At 39.4% G+C, this 15090-nt stretch overlaps 1 protein-coding gene across 1 annotated transcript in view; it reads left to right on the forward strand.

Annotated features, from left to right (window-relative positions):
• The window catches only part of LOC138764018 (sorbin and SH3 domain-containing protein 2-like), a 555886-nt gene that overhangs the window by 64564 nt on the left and 476232 nt on the right, over nucleotides 1-15090 (forward strand). The window contains exon 2 of the mRNA XM_069939294.1: nucleotides 13368-13485. The gene's annotated coding sequence lies outside the window, so the exon portion shown is untranslated. The remainder of the gene's footprint in view (nucleotides 1-13367; nucleotides 13486-15090) is intronic.

Consider the following 15090-nt stretch of genomic DNA (forward strand, 5'->3'; position numbering starts at 1 on the left):
ACCAGTGATTTGGACCAGGGTTCGAATCCTGCGCTGTCTGTAAGGAGATTGTATGTTGTCCCCATGTCTACATTGGTTTTCCCCAGGGACTCCAGTTTCCTCCTACTGTTCGAGACATACCAGAGGTGGTAGATTATTTTGTGTCCAGTACACAAAATATTGGAAATGTATAGTTTGAAGTTCTTGTAGTTAATGTACACAATCAAAAGAACAGAGACAAGGCATGAATGACTTGATAGAGTGGGATCTAAAACTCACATCGCACATGGACCAAGCGATGGTCAAGTCACATTCCAAGGCGGTCAGTCATAGTTGTAGAGAGCTTGCATTTTACCATATAGGGTTACAGTGGACATTCCTTGCGCACTAATTATACAACAGATCATTGACATAAAACAATGAGGTTAATGACTTAGCATAATTGCATAGTCATGAGATACTTATAATATATCAGCATAGATGCTGACTTGTAGGATAATACAGATTAATTGGGTGTAAATTGGGTGGCATGGGCTCGTAGGCCAAAATGGCCTGTTTCTGTGCTGTATGCCTAATTAAAAAATTTACAGCACCATAGCTGAGGATTGAACCTGGGTCTTTAGAACTGTGAGGCAGAAGCTCTCTTAGCAGTGCCATAATCCAAGTTTTGTTTGTGATTGCCCACACAAAGCAACTATCCAGGAACTTGATCACAATTACTCTGCATAGTTCAGGATGCTACAAATCCATTCAGTTATTTTAAATAATGGCTAATTTGGGTTTAGACCAGTTGGAAAGAAATCTTAAGAGGGGAAACATAACAGTTAATTATTGTTGGGGATTTCAAAATGGAGCTAAAAATGTCAGTTTTCCCATTTACAATTTTCAGGTTTCAGTGTGTAATGATGTTTAGCTTCCAGTACGACTGGTAATGCTGGAATTTTTAATCACATTTTGATTGTAAAGGTTATCATTATATTTAATTATTCATTCTCCTAACACTAGATGATGCTATTGCACTACCTTAGACATGAAATATTGGTAAATTATAATTTTTTAATCAAATGGTAGATGAATATTAATGTTTGCATCAGAGATTTGGGTGTATGTGTATGAGATATAGACAGCTGGAATTTGCTTTTGATTTTGAACATGTTATATTCTGTGTTGAAGGCAATACAGTCAACGGTTCCCAAAGGCCAGCAGTAGCTACAGATCAACAGTGCACAATGTCAGCAAAAGGTGACAAGAAATCAGTACTCACTGTTGTACCTGTGGTCTGGTCTTGTCCGAACCTTGTCTTTTCTTTGAAAGTAACCTTGAGAGGATTCTCAGCGAGACATTTACTTGGCTCTCATCTCCCAGGACTGGGCTGCAATGCTGCATGCAGAGCATAGTTATGATCTTGTCTCTGCTTGTGTAAAAGAATCTGGAGGCTTCACTCTGTTATCTAAAAATTATCTGGTTTAAACAACTTGCAGCAGAATTGATAATGGAGTGGGGGGGGGGGGGGCGGGTCATCATGGTGTGATGACATAGGTGCGAGATGTGTAAGGACTCCTCCTGACAGAACTATTAAAAACCCGACCATAAATGCTTTAAAAATTTTTTTAAATATTTATATATAGTTGATATACTTTACAAGGTAATAATGAGGCACAAACTGTTAAAAGTATGACTCTAAAACAACTTTCTAGTACCTAAGAACTTGGACCTACCTTTGAGATGGAGCCTGGAGAATTGATTTCAGCTCAGCCAAGACGTTAGCGGAAGTCCCTTGGTAAGACTCGCTTGACTCCGGCGCTGACTCCATGCAGGATCGCTGCAGATGGTGCCGGAGTTCGAAGATGTCATCTTCTGGACTACGAAGATCTACATCGATTTTGGCCCATGCGTCGGGGGATCAAAACTCCTGTGATCCAGCAAAGCTGGATTGTCGGGGGGGGGGTGGGGGGGGGGGTGGGGGGGGGTCAGAATCTGGGCACAGGCAGATATGCTTTCAATGAAGGAAGAGGAAGGTAACATAGGTGGGGGTCTGGAAGAGGAAGACATTTATCCAGGTACAGAAGAAGAGACAGTAATATATAAGGGTAAGCCCTTATCTAAGTATGTCTCAATGAAATCTAAATCTGATCCTCATTATTCTGAATTGACAGGTCAATTGGATATATTGTCCAAGCAAATGGAAAATCTGGCAAATCATATGAGTCAAGGGTTTTCTTCTATGAATAAACAATTTACTGGTATGAAAGAAGATATGATGTTAATTAAGTCATATGTGTCAAAGTGTGTGAAGCTGGTGGATAAAGTACAAGATAAGTTTAAGAAAATTAAGAAGATTTTCAAGATTGGAAAGATGATGTGGAACAATGTAAAGAAAAGATGGGACAGATGGAGGATTGATTTACTGGATGGGAAATTCAAAGGAATGAATTATTGAAGAAGATTGATGCTTTAGAGAATCAAAGTCGGAGGAATAATGTTAAGATTGTTGGTCTTCCGGAAGATTTTGAGGGTCCCGATCCGGTTCAATTTTTTTCAGAAGTGGATTCCTGAAGTTTTGTGGAAAGAATATTTTCCAAATGGTTTGGTATTGGATAGAGCTCATGGAGCGATAAGAAAGAAACCTCTTCCTGGTCAAGAGCCACACTCTATTCTGATTAGATGTTTGCAATGAAGGCCCCTGGTAGTTAAGAATAATAGTTTCTTTTATGCTGATTTGAGTCAAGCTGTTATTAGATGCCGTAAAGAGTTTAATTCGGCCGAAGCTGTTTTGTGGAAGAAAGGATATAAATTTGCTTTTCAATATCCTGCCATTCTTAAAGTTTTAATGGAGACTTTCAATCTCAGTTTGTAGAGCTGATGCTGAAGCTCTTACATTTGCTAAAACTTTACCTGATAACAAACAGAAGTCCGCACCAGCTCAGAAGAATAGGATACAAGAGAGGGGATCTTAACAGTTTGTTGAAATTGATATCGATGATCAATTTAATAGAGACTTGGGAGAAGCTTATTATTCTTGAAATGATTTGTTGATTATTATTTTTCTTTTGTTCTGTTTGGGGGGGCTGGTTTGGTTTACTGCTCCTTCCGAAGTCGTTGGCCACTTTGTGACATTGGTCACTCCCATACAATTGAGGGAAGTAATACTGTAATACAGTAATTTTTCATTTTTTTTCTTTTTTCCCCTTTTTTTGTTTTTTTTTATGAATGGGGTTTGTCCTTTCCATTTTTCTTTGAGGGTTTCTTTGTGTATATTTTCCATGGAGAGGAGTACCATCATGTGTGGTAAGGAACATAGGAACATAGGAAGTAGGAACAGGAGTAGACCAAAAATGGCCCATTGAGCCTGCTCCACCATTCAATACGATCATGGCTGATCTAATTTATTGTAAGGTGGTTTTCAAGAGGCATTGAAATTATGGCTAATTTAAATTTTGCTACTTTTAATGTTAACGGGCTCAATAATCCGATCAAGAGAAAAAGAGTATTGGCATATATTAAAAAGTTGAAGGTTGATGTTGCTTTTTTGTAAGAAACACACTTAACTGAGAAGGGACATCAGAAATTGAAAAGAGTCTGGGTTGGCCAAGTCATAGTTTCTTTGTTTAATTCTAAAATGAGACTGATTTGAATGTACAGAGATGGCATACGGAATTGAGGTCTTGTATTCCATTAGAGAAAATAACATAAAATCTATGTGATAATTTTTTTTCTATTGTAAAACTTGGAGCCCTTATTTGGATTATATAGGTTTGAGTTTTTGACCCCCCCCCCACCCCCACCAGCCAGCTGCACAGTTGTGATGTTTGTCTAATCCATGGTAATTAACTGATGAATTTTGTTATTATGGTTAATCTCCTCTTTTCTTTTCTTTCCCTTTCTTGTGGGGATAGGTTTGTGGGGTTGGGTGTGGGTGGGGGGGGGTTGGGGGTTAGTTTGTATTAAAATATACCATGTATGTTTTTGTCTTGTTTTATCTATTAATTTTTGAATATATGTATCATGGCTTTAATAAATAAAATATTTAAAAAAAATTGATGCTAAGAAAGAGATCTTGTAGAATGTCATCTTATGACTAGGATGTCTTGATCACTGCTGGAAGGCTGTATGTTATGAAGGTTATAGTGGTGCAGGAGGCGATGGCATTGGAGGAGGTGACGGGATCCATGGACATTCATTGTCTCTGAAGGGACTCTCTTATGCATCTCTTTCTTGTCTTGATAGTGGTGCTGTATTGGTGGCACCCTTTATGTGCTTTTGCATGTCAAACAGGAAAACAAATTCTGTGCCTTTTATTTATGTGACAATAAATGAATCTTGATTTTCGACCTATTAGGGTAATAACATTTCTGATGGAGAACAAGATGGAGATTTTTGCCTCCTTTACACACTTCAGCTTAATCCGTACACATTATAGAAACGTAACTCTACAGCACAGAAACAGGCCCTTCAGTTCATCCAGCTTGGGCTGAACTATTATTCTACCTGGTCCCATTGACCTTCACCATAGCCCTCTCTGGCCTTCTTATCTATGTACTTCCAACTTTTTTTTTAAATGTCAAAACTGAGCTTGCTCCACACTCACCACCTGAAGATCTTCCCCTACACATTTCACATTGCAGTCCGAATACATGCCCCCCAGTTCTTATCTCACCTATCCTCAGTGGAAAAAGCCTGCTTGCATTTATTCTGTTTACACCCCTCATGATTTGATATACCACTATCAAATCTTAGCTCATTCTTCTAAATTCTAGGGAATAAAACTTTTAACCTTTTCAACCTTACCCTGTAACTCATTTTCTCAAGACATCCTTGTAAATATTCTCTGAACTCTTTCCATCTTATTGATATCTTTCTTGTAGTTAGATGACAAGAAGTGCACACAATTCTCCAAATTTAGCCTCATCAATGTACAACTGCACCATAACATCTTAATACTTTGATTTATGAAGACCAATGCGTCAAAAGCTCTCTTTACCACCCTATCTACCTCTCATAACATATATAACATAACAATTACAGCACGGAAACAGGCCATTAGGCCCTTCTAGTCCGCACCGAACCAAACACCCCTTTCTAGTCCCACCTCCCTGCACAATGCCCATAACCCTCCATCTTCTTCTCATCCATATACCTGTCCAACCTTTTCTTAAATAATACAATTGACTCCGCCGCCACTATTTCTCCCGGAAGATCATTCCACACGGCTACCACTCTCTGAGTAAAGAAGTTCCCCCTCATGTTACCTCTAAACCTCTGCCCCTTAATTCTTAACTCATGTCCTCTTGTTTTAATCTTTCCTCCTCTTAACAGAAATAGTCTATCCACATCCACTCTGTCTATCCCTTTCATAATCTTAAATACTTCTATCAAATCCCCTCTCAACCTTCTACGCTCCAAAGAATAAAGACCTAATCTGTCCAATCTCACCCTATACTCTAGATGCTTAAACCCAGGTGCACCACTCTCTGGGAATAATGTATTGTGGTGGCTCACCACAAGGCAGGTGAACCGGCCCTGCTTGTAAGCCACGCAGCGGTGCAGCTGGCCAAAATGGCACCATTGGGGGGGTTTCTCTTCCTTCCAGCACGGGGCTCAGAAACCCGCGCTGGGGGACCACGTGATGCCCGGGTGATGTCAGCGCCCTCCAGCGCGGTTCTGAGCCAGGTCCGGGTTGGGAGTATAAGTGCAGCCCAGCAGCCTGCAATAAACTAGTCTGCTCACTGAGCTCAACCCGTCTGGTTGTGTGTGTGTGTTATTGAGGAGCAGTGTAGCCACCGCTACAGTATCAGTATTCCCAGATCCCTCTTCCTCAATGTCCACTACACCTCCAATCCTTGTGTCATCTGCAAGCTTGCTGATCTAATTTACCACATTATCATCCAGATTACCAATATAGTGACAAATAACAATGGTCCCAGTACTAATATCTGATACACACCACTAGTCACAGGCCTCCAGTTAGAAAGGAAAGCATCCACAACAACTATTTTTCTTCTCCTGCAAAGCCAATATCTAACCTAACATACTACCTCATCCGGAATACCGAGCAACTCACCCTTCTTGACCCATGTGGGATCATGTCTAAAGCCTTACTAATGTCCACGTAGACAACATCTGCAGCCCTTCCTTCAACAAGCTCCTTGAAATATTGTATGAATGGTTAAACATGACCTGCCACGCACAAGGTGTCATTGACTCTCATTATTGTGTCACTGTCTATACAAATACATGTATACAAGATCTAAACAACAATTTGCATTTTTTTGGCACTTGGCTCCTTTCAAGTCTATGTAATATTTCACAGCGCATATGTCGAGATGATTGTTAGTGCATCAGGGGAATCTACATGCCCCTACAGTAATTAAGCACTACCCAGTGGTACAAAGATGAGATTTTATCTCATTTAGATGAGCATACTGAGTGCATAATTGGTAAAAGTGTAGCCACACCAGATGGCATGAAAAATTCAATGGAGTGGTTCCAACAAGCATGATATCCTCAGTAACAAGAGGTAGATTTTTGAAATGCAAGGGGATAAAAGGTTTCGATAGATAGACAAGAGAACAAAGTTGAGATTACAATCCGATCAGCCACAATGTTAAATGGCAGAAAAGGTTTGAGGCGGCAGGTAGCCAACTGTGGCTCCTAATTCATGTGTTTATACAGTTTAATTAGATCCTACCTCTGCTTCTTCTGTACTGAAGAAAACAACTCTACCACGCTGATCTTCTCCCAATTGAACTTCTCCAACCTGAGAAACAAATCTCCTTTTAACCCACTTTCTCACATTCACCTTCTATTTGGGATAACTCCGACACGAGCCCAGAGGACTCGAAAACCAGCAGCAACAGAAATTCACCAAGACAATGGTTTTTAATTTTCTTCATACGTAATAATAAGATCAATATTTAACTTATTACTATTAACTTAACATAACCCTCTTCTAATTCTAACCACACGTGTATGTGATGTGTATGTGTTCCGGAAAGTGTATGTATTCAGAGAGATATTCATTGTTCGTTAGACATGCACATCAACTGATTAATCAGCCTCTTCAATGTCTTGCCAAAGAAACTTTCCAAAAGATAACCTCTTCTTCCAGGTTATCACAAATAGTTATTCTTTCCCCACCCCCCCCATTTCAGGAGAAACATACTAACAAGCCACATCTTCTTATAAGTCACTGCAAGGGTTTAGAATATGCTGAACTCAGAACTCAAAACCCATCTTCAAATGAACCTAATGCAGTCAACTCTCTCTCTCTTTTTCTGTTTGCAAAATCACATGACTTTTCTTGGAACATCTGATTTCGACTGGCACCAGTTTTAATAGCAGTAAATGATTAATCAGTTTCTGAGCCTGGACATCTGTTCCTTTTAAAGACAATAATTTCAATTCTACAACATCAGTCCTATTAAGACCTACTTGTGAAGTTTTCATAGGCACTCTTCATGGTTTCTGTAAAGACATTGGCAGACATGAAGTCTATGCTTAGGCAAAACTCTTTCATTTTATATGAAAGGTCTTTTGTGAAATGTTAATGTCTCTTCTGAAATGTTAATGTCTCTTGTGGAATGTAAACTGAGATGTTTGTTTGTGAAGTGTGATCTAAACAAAATCCTAAACCCCCACAATCTAATCTTATCCCTGAAGATATATTTTATTCCATAATTGCATTAACCTACTCTGTAAGTGAATAGACCATGGTATTATTTTACTGAAATCTCTCTGACAACCTTAACTCCAAAATATCTAAACTTTTTCAATATTTTTATTGACATTAAAATTGAAATTCCACTTTGAAAAATATAGAGTACATAAGGATATATGTTAAAAGTACAAAAAAAAGAAAAATACATGCATGAAGTTTAAATCATAGCATTACATCCAAGGTACCCTACATTCTCAAACAACATGCTAATATTTTATTATTTAAAAAAATCTAAACCCACTACAAAGAAAGAAGTTCTTTGGCAAAAAGAGAAAAAAATAACTTCTTATTAAAGTAATGAAATACCTTATTAGTGCAGCCGAGATAGGTAAACTGGTTGACCGTTTTGAGTTTTGTGTGCCCGATGGAGATATGGGGAACCAGTTTACCTATCTCGGCTGCACCATTTCATCAGATGCAAGGATCGACAATGAGATAGACAACAGACTCGCCAAGGCAAATAGCGCCTTTGGAAGACTACACAAAAGAGTCTGGAAAAACAACCAACTGAAAAACCTCACAAAGATAAGCGTATACAGAGCCGTTGTCATACCCACACTCCTGTTCGGCTCCGAATCATGGGTCCTCTACCGGCACCACCTACGGCTCCTAGAACGCTTCCACCAGCGTTGTCTCCGCTCCATCCTCAACATTCATTGGAGCGCTTTCATCCCTAACATCGAAGTACTCGAGATGGCAGAGGTCGACAGCATCGAGTCCACGCTGCTGAAGATCCAGCTGCGCTGGATGGGTCACGTCTCCAGAATGGAGGACCATCGCCTTCCCAAGATCGTGTTATATGGCGAGCTCTCCACTGGCCACCGTGACAGAGGTGCACCAAAGAAAAGGTACAAGGACTGCCTAAAGAAATCTCTTGGTGCCTGCCACATTGACCACCGCCAGTGGGCTGATAACGCCTCAAACCGTGCATCTTGGCGCCTCAAGTTTGGCGGGCAGCAACCTCCTTTGAAGAAGACCGCAGAGCCCACCTCACTGACAAAAGGCAAAGGAGGAAAAACCCAACACCCAACCCCAACCAACCAATTTTCCCCTGCAACCGCTGCAACCGTGTCTGCCTGTACCGCATCGGACTTGTCAGCCACAAACGAGCCTGCAGCTGACGTGGACTTTTTACCCCCTCCATAAATCTTCGTCCGCGAAGCCAAGCCAAAGAAAGAAGACCTTATTGGTCAATACCTCTAAATTAATATCAAATCAAAGATTATGGAAATAATTGAAAAAGGAACCACAAAGTATTTGAAATTTGAAATTAAAATCAGAGATTGAGCATGTAATCTTTTCTAAATTTCAAGAGTCATAACATCACATAACTATTGAGCATGAGTAGGTGGAGCAGTGTCCTACCAGCAGAGCAACATTGCCCGCCTAGCCAGAAGTGAAGTAAAAGCTAATACATGCAGATCAGATGCTGCTGAGACTATGCCACTCTCTCCAACAATACCAAACAAGTCAGTTAAAGGACTAGGCTTAAAATTAACTTTAAAAAGCACAGAAAAGGTTTGAAATACTTCTTTCCAGTATTTCTCAAGACTCCGGCAACAGCACAATGAGGAGATACATCTGCATAAAAATGAACTAATTTAACTTTGGACATGTGTACCACTTCAAATTGTATGAAGGAGTGTGTGGCACAAAAAGATGAGGTATTAACCAGTTTGAAAACCATATTCCAAGTTTCTTCAGAAATTAAAAGCTGCAAGTCTTCTTCCCAGGCTTTTAAAATTTTATCTAAGGGAGGCTCTCTCATACCCAACAATATGCCATAGATGTTAGATACTGAACCGTTATAAAAAGATTGTAAATTAAAAATTATATCTATTACATTTTTATCATTACTCTTTGGAAAATATATATAATTGAGATTTTTAAAAATCTCTAATCTGTAAATAACAAAAAAAAAGAGTATTTGGTCATCTATATTTTAACTGATAACTGTTCAAAAGACTTGAGACTTACCTTGACAAATAAATCTTTAAAACATTAAATGGCTAATCTATACAATTCTTTAAAATTTACATCAATCATGGAAGGTTTAAATAAATAATTTGAAAAAATTAGGACTAGAGAGAGAAAATCTCAATAAACCAAAATGTTTTCTAAATTGTATACTGATCATCAAAGTATGTTTTACCATCAGGTTATTGATTAATTTATTTAAAGAGTAATGGGATATGTTAGAATAGTTATGGGTAAAAATGTCTTTAAAAGAGATAGATCGTGGGGGTTTAGTGTAGGTTATACTTCACAGAGTAACACCTCACAAAAGACATCTCATTTAAAATGCAAGAACTTCGTGAAGTTAGATGTTGAGGCTCTGGTTGACTTTGCAGAAGCAATGAAGAATCCTGATCTTTTGTGTATGGCAATGAAGTCCAGACTCACAGATGCTGATAAGATCTTTTGACTATTGGGTTTGGATCCCTAGAAGAAGTCATGTGGTTTTTTATAAGCAGAGAGAGAATAAACAAACAGGTGATTTCTCTTTTGGAGAGAGAGAGAGGTCAGTTCTACAGTAACAGTTGAGGCTGCAAAATGGCAAGCTGGCAGGTTTGTTGAAAGACCCCATTTTGAAGATGAGTTGTGAATTCTTTCAGCCTGTTCAAAACCCTTCTAGTCCTTACAAGAAGTAATGGCTGGCTAGAATGTTTCTCCTGAAATAAGGGAAACAAAAGGAACTCTGTAGTGACCTGGAAGAAGAGGTTATCATTTGGAAAGCCCATGATGGGGCAAGTTTCTTCAGCAAGACACTGAAGTAACTGATTGGAAGATATCAGTTTGTGTGTGTCCAATGAGTAACAAATATTTCTCTGAAACCAACAAGAACCTTCCTGTGGAGTAACCATTTAACTTTAAGCAGCAGAGCCTGGTTAAGATTCATAAATGTTAAATTCTGTGCACAATATGAGAATTGCCTGAACTTGGAGAAGTGAGAAGTGAATGATTGGACTGTGAAACAAAGAACTTTCCTGAACATATGCACATTACTTACATGTGTGCTTAGAATTAGAAGGGGGTTAAGTTAGGCTAAGTTAATAATAATAAGTTAAAGATTGATCTTGTTATTATGCTTAAAGAAAATTAAAAGCAACTTTTGACGTCCTGTTTTGCGGAAACTGCCAAAATGTTTGGCCTGGAAGTCAGCCTGAAGAAAACTGAGGTCCTCCATCAGCCAGCTCCCCACCATGACTACCAGCACCGCCACATCTCCATCGGGCACACAAACTCAAATCGGTCAACCAGTTTACCTACCTCAGCTGCACCATTTCATCTGATGCAAGGATCGACAAAGACAACAGACTCGCCAAGGCAAATAGCGCCTTTGGAAGACTACACAAAAGAGTCTGGAAAAACAACCACCTGAAGAAACACACAAAGATCAGCGTGTACAGAGCCGTTGTCATACCCACGCTCCTGTTTGGCTCCGAATCATGGGTCCTCTACCGGCATCACCTACGGCTCCTAGAACGCTTCCATCAGCGCTGTCTCTGCTCCATCCTCAACATTCATTGGAGTGACTTCATCACCAACATCGAAGTACTCGAGCTGGCAGAGTCCGCAAGCATCGAATCCACGCTGCTGAAGATCCAACTGCGCTGGGTGGGTCACGTCTCCAGAATGGAGGACCATCGCCTTCCCAAGATCGTGTTATATGGCGAGCTCTCCACTGGCCACCAAGACAGAGGTGCACCAAAGAAGAGGTACAAGGACTGCTTAAAGAAATCTCTTGGTGCCTGCCACATTGACCACCGCCAGTGGGCTGATATCGCCTCAAACCGTGCATTATGGTGCCTCACATTTCGGCGAGCAGCAACCTTCTTTGAAGAAGACCGCAGAGCCCACCTCACTGACAAAAGACAAAGGAGGAAAAACCCAACACCCAACCCCAACCAACCAATTTTCCCTTGCAACCACTGCAACCATGTCTGCCTGTCCCGCATCGGACTTGTCAGTCACCAATGAGCCTGCAGCAGACGTGGTCATACCCCTCCATAAATCTTCATCTGCGAAGCCAAGCCAAAGAAAAGAAAAGCAACCATTTGTCTTGGTGAGTTGCTGCTGGGTTTTGGGGTCCTTTGGGCTCGTAACAAAAGATATAGGAAGTGAGAATCTAAGAAGGGAAATAATTGAAAAAAATTTAACAGAATTAAATTCCATAGATTGTGGAACTCCAAGATATCAATCTAATGCAATTAATATCACTGATCTTTGGTCATTTCGTTCTAAAACCTACTACAATTTAAATAAAATTAAATTAGAAATTTTAATTTTTTTAAATTTAGAAATAAAGCACAGTTACAGGCACTTTCGGCCTCCGAGCCCACGCCACCCAATTATACCCAATTGACCTACTCCCCTGGTATGTTTTGAATGGTGGGAGGAAACCAGAGCACCTGGAGGAAACTCACACAGATATGGAGAGAATGTACAAACTTCTTACAGACAGCATGGATTTCGAACTCCAGTCCCAGTCTCTGGCACAGTAACAGCATTTTGCTAACCACTATGCAAACTCTGCCGCCCAAAATTAGTATTTTAAAAATCTCTATGTTACAGAGAAATCGTGGCTTATATTGCTTTGACAGAGTGACACAGGGTGAGGGTCTTCAGGAGTTCTCAGATGTTTCTTTGAAGAGATTTGTATTGAATTGCGAAATTAGTTGTATGAGATACTTGAGTTTGTGTGACACCTAGAATTTCATGCAAGTGGGCACAATGGATGGCAGAATGGTGCAACCAGTAAAGCTCCAGCCAGGTCCAGTGACCTGGGTTTGATCTTGGTCTTCAGAACTAGCTGTGTGAGTATGCACATACTCCCTTTGACACTGGATTTCCTCTGGATGCTTCAGCTTCTTTCCGTTCTCCAAGAACATATGGAGGTTAAATGGCCACTGTAATTTGCTTCAAATGTATCTGTCAGTGTGAGAATCTGTGAGAGAGTTGAAAAAAATAATTTAGGATAGGTTTAATGTAAAGATGGATGCTTGTTGGTCAATGTCGACTCAGTGACCCTAAGGGACTGTTGCTTTGCTGTATTTCTCCGAGTTTTAATAATATTTGGTTATTAACGTGTGCTAACGCAGAAATAGATGATTATTTTTAATAAAGTGAATGGGCGCATATAAAACCAAGGGGATCTCCTCTCATTTAGCTCAAACCCTTAGCAATTAAACCTGACCTGACTGAAATCTTGCTGATGCAGTGCACAGAGCTGTTAGCTTAATTGTGCAATTAAAATTTCCTTCATGGCTTTGATGATACTCTCAAAGCCACTTGCTTTGAAGTTGCTGATGAGCCTTTAAATTTGCTGAAAGACTACTCTGGTGATGTACCCTTTCTCTTAAATATTTATGTTAACTTTAAATAGCACGTGAAACTATTTGGTCTGCCACTGTTAGAAACCAAAGATTTTTAAGAGAACTGTCGATTTCTCCCATGATTTTGTATTGGCTTTTTTTTTGTAAAAGGATTGCGTTGGGCAATGATTTCTTTTATTAATTGGGAAATTTCTGCTCCCCCACTCTGGAATTTCAGACCCAGGTGCAAATTTAAAGGCCTAATAACATGGGAGTACAGTCTCCTGCTCAGTGTATGGATGCAAAAGACTGCCTTAAAACCATTAATCTTTAATGACACAATTCTTTCTTTTCAGGTAACATAATAGGCCATCATATGGAAGTTTTCCAAGTCAATTTCTATTCTTAATGATACTTTGCGACCAGGAGGGAACTCAAGTCAACAAAAGCTGCCGTGCCTTTAAGGCTTAACATGTAAGTGAGTATATTTTCTTTTGGAATAGTGACCATCACACACAGTCATTGCGAAATTAAATATATATATTTTTTTTTGAGAAAAAAGCTGCAAATTCTGAAGCCATGAGCAAAGAGAATCTGGAGGGACTCAGTGTGTCAGGCAACATCTATGGATAGAAATGGTCAGTTAATATTTCAGGTTGAGACAATTTATGGAGAATATATTATCTATGGGAATCGTCAGTGTTATTTTATTCTTGTATTACTCGAGAGGCTTCTTCAATAACTTAGAGATGCGAGATTCAAATAACCGAAGAGACTTCACTTACTGATGTCTTCCACCATCTCAGGAAACTGTTCACATGCACTATACAGTTACATACAGCTACTACAGTGAGAAGGGTGTATTCTTATGTAGTTACAAAATAGTTCACATTATAAGTAAGATTATATAAGTAAGTATTAAAGTGGAAGTATATTGCATAAGAGGCTGACCAATATTAGAATTAACATGGTGTTAAAAATGGAAAACTGTGCATATTACTTTTTCAAAACAGTGGTGGTTTACAACAGATCCATCTGAACCAGCTGTATATAGCAATGGTGAACAGAATAACCTGCAAAGCACAAAACGTACTCTGTGCTGCAGAATAATAATCCACACAATGATTCCTTGTACTTCACAAGACAGGAGCCAATGCTCACAAGCTGAAATCCAAGTTTTGTCAAATACGTCAATGTTCCATGATTGGCAGATTCAATTTTGTCCTGAATTCTAAGGCTAGCAACGAAAAGAAAGATGTAATATTTTGGATTGCAAATTTAAATCTTAATAATCCCCATGATATAAATGGTGTAATTTTGTTCATGTTATTTATCAGGATTGGCCATTTGGAAAGGCATCGTCACGGAATCACACAACAATCCTAAGACCAAAGCTCAATTTATTTAGTTCATCTCATTCAGGATCATCTCACACAGGATGCTGTGTGACCTGCTGAGTTTCTCCAGCACTTATGTGATATATATTACATAGATATGGTTTTGTTTGGAGTCCTGATTATTGAAGATTTTACACAGAAGCATGTTGGGACTGTAGGTTAGTCTGATAAGCTGAGGATCAACGGTAAAAGTCACGATAAATATTTAAATTAATAGATCAAATATATGGGGCTTCCAACAGTGCATGTTCAAAAGATCAATAGAGGCATCATGCAAATTTACACTGAAGTTATAAATAGGCACTTGCTTCTACATTTCTTTTAAAGACTGAAACAAAGGTCTGCCAGCAAGCTCATAATGCTTTCAAGTCAAGTTTATTGCCATCTATTGTACAAGTAAAAAAGTAAAACCCAACACAACAGGGTGCTCCGGACCTGGGAGCAAAACATGCAGACACACAACCAGACCTAACACATACAGACAAACACGTGCAGGACAAGTATACAAATAAATAAATATTGTTTTGTACATATGAGAGTTTCCAATAGTTAGATAGGTTAGTGAGAGCAGTTCCTTTGGTCGTTCCGCATTCTCACTGCCTGTGGGAAGAAGCTGTTCCTCAGCCTGGTGGTGCTGGCTCGGATCCTCCTGGATCTCTTGTATCTCATATCTTGTATCTGC

The sequence above is a fragment of the Narcine bancroftii genome, chromosome 1, assembly GCF_036971445.1.
Source record: "Narcine bancroftii isolate sNarBan1 chromosome 1, sNarBan1.hap1, whole genome shotgun sequence".
NCBI classification, from domain to species: domain Eukaryota; kingdom Metazoa; phylum Chordata; class Chondrichthyes; order Torpediniformes; family Narcinidae; genus Narcine; species Narcine bancroftii.